The 5,651-nt window shown below is 43.5% G+C and overlaps 1 long non-coding RNA gene across 1 annotated transcript; it reads left to right on the top strand.

The window, feature by feature from the left end:
- The first annotated feature begins 853 nt into the window (after positions 1 to 853).
- Positions 854 to 4,023, top strand: LOC121825178 (uncharacterized). Its single transcript, XR_013047061.1, has 3 exons — positions 854 to 1,130; positions 3,329 to 3,550; positions 3,835 to 4,023. It is a non-coding gene; the product is annotated as an uncharacterized LOC121825178 (long non-coding RNA).
- The last annotated feature ends 1,628 nt before the right edge of the window (positions 4,024 to 5,651 follow it).

Raw genomic sequence — 5,651 nt, 5'->3', positions numbered from 1 at the left:
ATGAGGTCATTAGGCAAGCACCAATTGCCTGGTGTCACCATGCTGAGACTCAGATTCTGATGGCTCAGGTCTTAAACATCCCCCCAAAACTCAGGTGCTGGAGATTCCACCTCCCCCCAACCCCGTGCAGCGGTATGCAGGGGTATAGGGTCTTTGGAAGGTGATGGAATTATAAGCAATGGTTTTAGCCTTTAATGGAGTCATCTTTAATGGACTACTGAGTGGTGGAACAAATACATGGGGGCTCACTGAGAGGATTAGGTCGTTAGGGCCATCCATGCTGGTGCTGTATTCCCTCCCCTCCCCTCCCCTCCCCTCCCCTCCCCTCCCCTCCCCTCCTCTCCCCTCCCCTGTCAATCCTCTCCCTTTTCCTTTCTTGTTCCTCCTTCCCTTTCTCTCTCCCTCCCCCACCTCTCTCTTACCTAATGGCAGCCATGGTTAGAGAATCTTTTTTTCTACCACATCTTTCTGCAATTATGTCCAGCCTCACCACAGGAGAGGCATTGGTGAGGTAAGAGGTGGCTGTGGCTTGCTCCTTTGTCTCTCTAAGCTTTCGGCATTTACCCCTGTATCTGACTCCTCGTTTTTTATTAAGACCAATTAGAATTCGAGCTACACAAGACCATAAACAATAGAGCCAAGGACTGCAAACTCCAAAACCAAGGACCCAAATCAGTCTTTCCTTCTTCCATTGATTCCTTGGATATTTTGTCACAGTGCCAGAAAGCGGAGGGAAGCATAGGTACAGCTCTCCACTGGCTAGTAGTTTCTCTGAGGGCAAAATCTTGAACATTTCCAGCATCGTTTACTATTGCGATGGTAAGAATTCTACCATTCCAACTTCCCCACAAGGACAAAGGGAACCAAGAGGGTTGTGCTTATAAAGAGAAGTCTGGACCACCGACTCATGTCTGTATGGCAGGGTGAAGAGTCACCGCTGCTGGCAGAGATGGAATGATGCACGGACAATGTACTGACTTGAATGTCAGGAATCCTGGCTGATATGCTGAGTGTCTTCCTGTCTTAGCAGCCCAGATGCTCTGAATTCACCAAGCCCATGAGTCACTGAAATATCACCAGGTTGGCTTCATTTGGAAACAGCATGTTTTTACTAGCAGAAAGCCTTAAAGGTGAAGGTAAAAAAGCTGTGGCACATATTCCATGGCATCTCCGATTGATGTTAGCTGCATCACTGGGGATTGTAGGATTATAGCATCCTAAACACTTACTAGTGACTGCTCAGCTTTGGGACTCAGGGCATCTTTCCTGCTGCTCTTTATTATTTTTAATTCTATTCTTATTTTTAATTTCTTGATTTTAATTTTCTGATTTAAATCCATCTTTAAACTTCCATCTACTAAACACCACCTCAATTAGGACCAACTTGTTTAATTTCTAATAAGCGACAGAATTTTAAGGCTGATGAAGAACTAAAGAATCTAACCCAGCCTATGTAGTGCAGATATGAGGGGGTGGGAGACAATACCAAGGCCACACAGCTAACTGGGGATAGAGCCAACCAAGCTAACAACCAAGTTCCTGGCTTTTCAATTGAGGCAAGCCCTTTGCTAAATTTCTGTTTCTCAGCTATGATAGATGAGAAAGTACTGTGGTCTTCTATCAGCGCCATGTGTGGAGGAAAAAAACAGCTTTGCTATAGATATCATATTTTCTCACATTTTACCAATAGTTAAATGATGTTCTTCCTGGAAAACCTTGGCTACAATCTACAGCGCCTTAGAACATGGTGTAATGTTTACTGGTCCAACCAAATTAGTACACTTTGAACTGAGAGGTTCAAGGTTGCAATTTGTACTCGGCATTAAGCTGTCCAGTTAAGGGGCTGGTGAAAGCCTATTCATCTGTCAAATCTGAGGCCACAATTAAGAGGCTGAAGATGACATAGCATAGAGAATAATCAGTCACATTAATGCCAAGACTAATCCCTCTTGTTTTGTGAAATAGACAGGAGTTCATTGGAGCTATGTGTTAGAGGAGACCCAGAAAAGAAAGTAGTCTTTATTGATATGGTAAAATGACAAAAGGCTGAGGGAATATTGCCATAAGAGGCACCAGGGCTCCATGGTCAAGAAGGAGAGCTGAGCAATAAAATAATGAAATTGAAATTTCAGCATATCTAATTACTAACACTGTGAATTTGAGCAAGCCACCTGACCTCTTAGCTTAGGTTCCTCATGAGGAAAACCAGACGTAGTAAGAGTAGCTATCTCATAGGGTGTGCCTGAGAATTCAATTAGTCAATGTAAATTGCTCAAAACAATGACTAGCTTGCGGTCGGGTTCCCACAAAAAGCCAACTCCTTTTCCATTATTGCAAGCAGAGAGTGTTTGGCTTCGTGGTGAAGTTGTGAATATCGAAGCAGCCTGAGTCATCGAACATGAGTCTCAGAAGTGCGCCACCTGAACTCCGTGAGCTGATAGGAATGTGCCATTCTTCTTGGAGCATCCGTGAAGAATGGGAGAGGCTGAGGCAGAGCTCACAGACCCTTGAGTATAGCAGAATGATGTTTGGCAGTTTATTTTTCAGAAAGCATCCACCTGCCAGTGAAAGTATCCAGGAGTCTTGTGTGGGTGTCCTGATGACCTTACTGAGCCATTTGTCAATGGCCAGCCCACTTTTCAACCACTCTTAAGACATCCCTGCCTCTATCTTCTCCTTTACTGTGGAGCTCTGTGCAGTTGTTCAACCTGCAAAATGAGAGGGAGCTTGTAACGACCCTTTGTCATTTGCAGCTTAGCATTTCTTCCCAAGTATTTCATTTAATTATATTTCCACAATATGAAGACGGTCTCGGTGATTTCTAGAGAAACTCACATGTGGCAATGAAAAGATGTTAAGCAGGCAGTGAATGATGCCTAAGAGTATTCAATTTCAGTAAATGGCAGAAGCCCAGGGCTCCCACTCATTAAAATGAAATTTATCAACTTTCTCAGAAGGTGTGCTAGTGCAGGTCAAGCAGGTCTGTCCAGACCACAGGCTACGCCTAGAAGCAATGAACCAGACCTTTCTTTCCTGGCTCTCCACTCCCCATGTTAGCTCTCACTGGAGTTTATCGCAGTTACCGCAGAAGAGAACTGAGTTTCTGTTTCTTCAGCACTCTATAGATGACCAAAAGCCAGCAATGTACAGACACAGCCTCTGGTCACTTAGCACAATAATAATCAGACCTGGCTAAAGGAGAAGAATGCCAGGATATCTGAAAGATGACCTCAACTAGGGGGCAGAAGACACTTGACGCCTGGTTTTTGTTCATTTCTTTCTTTTTCTCTTTCTTCCTTCCTTCTTTTCTTTCATTTTTTTTTTGCAGGAATATGTTCATTTGGATGTCTGGGGCTCTTTGCTCTACAAAAACACTGGCTACTGAATTCTATTGATGGATTTTCCAGGTGTTCTAATATCTGCTTACTGTGGTGGTTATGCTGTTCCCCACAGGCCTTGTCAACTACCCAACTTTCTGATCTGGCTGTACATCTATTTTCTTTTGGTCACAGGAAGCACCAGATGAAAAGTCAAGAACACGGGGAGATAGGTGAGCTGTATATCGTGCCTCCATTGGATTTGAATTCCCATGCCTTCTTTGTTCTGGTTTTGTCTGTTTTCTACGTAAGCCCTGTCTCCTGTGCAGTCGATAAACTCTTGCAATACAAGGTCTTTCCCAATGCCAGAAGTCATAGTTCCCTTGTCTCGCTCATGGACCTTATGGCTTTCTATGGTTGCCTAGTCCTAGTTATGGATGCATAACCCTTGTTGGCTATTTTGAACTCCCCTCCTCTAAATTCATTTCCTTTATTGAACTCTTCTCCTGTCAATCAGACCTAGCTCCTTGGCCATGGAAAAGACTTTCAGAAGCTATAGGGACCAGAAGCCACCCTCAAGAGTCATCGAAGCTGAAGAAAGTGTCTCTAGCATCTGAATAAAAGGACAAAGGAAAATAAGATTCACTGAACAGTGTTTTGTAGAAATATCTAATGAAGCCTGGTGTGTGGGATGGAATAAATCTTGATGCTGTAACCCAATCCAGAGCCTGTGCCTGGGATGAGGGGAATTACAGGCCCTAGAGGAGAATACACTACTTACATTTTGCTAAGTTACCATGTATCCAAATTGCTTCCTAAATATTTACCTTTATGCCAATGGACTAGTGTCACTCTCAACCTTTGTCTAAGAAGCTTCCTTGCGGCAGGGAAGAGTTAATGCAGACACTCATAACTTGCCTAAGTGCTGACAATAAGTTACTACTAGTGGGTTCTCAGCCCGAATTGAAATACCTTTCCCCCCATCTCTAAGGCCTATAGAATTTTGTGGAAGAGGAAGTGGAAAGAATTTGAGTCAAAAGAAAAAAAAAACCAGAAGGCAGCTATAAAATAGTATCTTCTAGATATTCATGGCCATTACAATCATGAACACACAGCAGCTGTGGCCACCTGTACAAAAAAAAAAAAAAGGGCATGAAAGTAGATAGGGGGCTGGGGAGTCAGCGGGAGTAGGAAAAGACAAGGTAAGGGGGGTGGTTATCATAGGACATTGTATATGTGGTCGTTTGAATGCAATTGGCCCCCATAAGCTCACTGAAAGTGGCACTATTACAAGGTGTGGCTTTGTTAGAGTAGGTGTGGCCTTGTTGGGGGAAGTGTGTCACTGTAGGGGCCAGATTTAAGGTTTCCTATGCTCAAGCTACACCCAGTGTCTCAGTTCACTCCCTATTGCCTAAAGGTCAAGATGTCGGCCTCTCAGCTCCTTCCCTGGCACCATGTCTGCCTGTATGACACCATGTTGTGCCATGATGATAATGGACTGAACCTCTGAAAATGTAAGCCCCTCCAATCAAATGTATTCCATATGTGAGTTGCCATGGTCATGGTCTCTTCATAATAAAAACCCTAAGACAACATATATGCATGCAATTGCTAAAAATTAAAATAAAGTTAAAAATGTGGCTACTATAGAAATCAGATATGGCTAGAATCTAATGGGGTCCTCACAAAATGTATGTACAGCAAAATGTGTGGTTTTGCAGATACTTAAAATCTATCGTCTTATCCCACTGTCATTTGGCAATGTAGGAGGAATCAAAGAATTATAGGGTTTTCTTGATTCTTTGATTCTACCTCTCCCATCTATCTCTCTCTTCTGGTCCTTGGTGGATGCCCTGCACTGTGCGCATGTGCAATTAATGAGTCAGTGTTAATGCCGCCTCACATTCCTCTCACCGTATTTGAAGCACTCTTTTGGATGGTGCTCTGTAAAACCTGCAGGTACTAAGTCATGCCATTCTGATTATTCTTGGGACAAAAATGTAGCCAACAAAACTAAATGCGAGACCTACAAACCCTCTTGGGGTCTTGATGACATTTGTTCTGACATTACAAAGAGAGGAGCTGGAATTCGGAGAGGTGAACTTTCCTTCAGAAGATCACATCGCAAGGAAGAGTACTGAAGCTAAATGCATTAATACAACTGGATTTACTGAAGCCAGATCTTGCCGCAAAGGGTTAGCATCAGGCTAATTAGGGAAAGGGGGGATTTGGACTTGAAACTCCAATCCCTGGCAGCCTCTACGCAGGTGTCACTTTGAGCCTCCACAGATCTCTATTCGAACCCCTTCCCCGACAGCCAGAAAGCTAAGCTTA

This window comes from Peromyscus maniculatus, chromosome 22, assembly GCF_049852395.1.
Source record: "Peromyscus maniculatus bairdii isolate BWxNUB_F1_BW_parent chromosome 22, HU_Pman_BW_mat_3.1, whole genome shotgun sequence".
Classification (NCBI taxonomy): Eukaryota; Metazoa; Chordata; class Mammalia; order Rodentia; family Cricetidae; genus Peromyscus; species Peromyscus maniculatus.
This window is presented reverse-complemented; position numbering and strand designations above follow the sequence as displayed.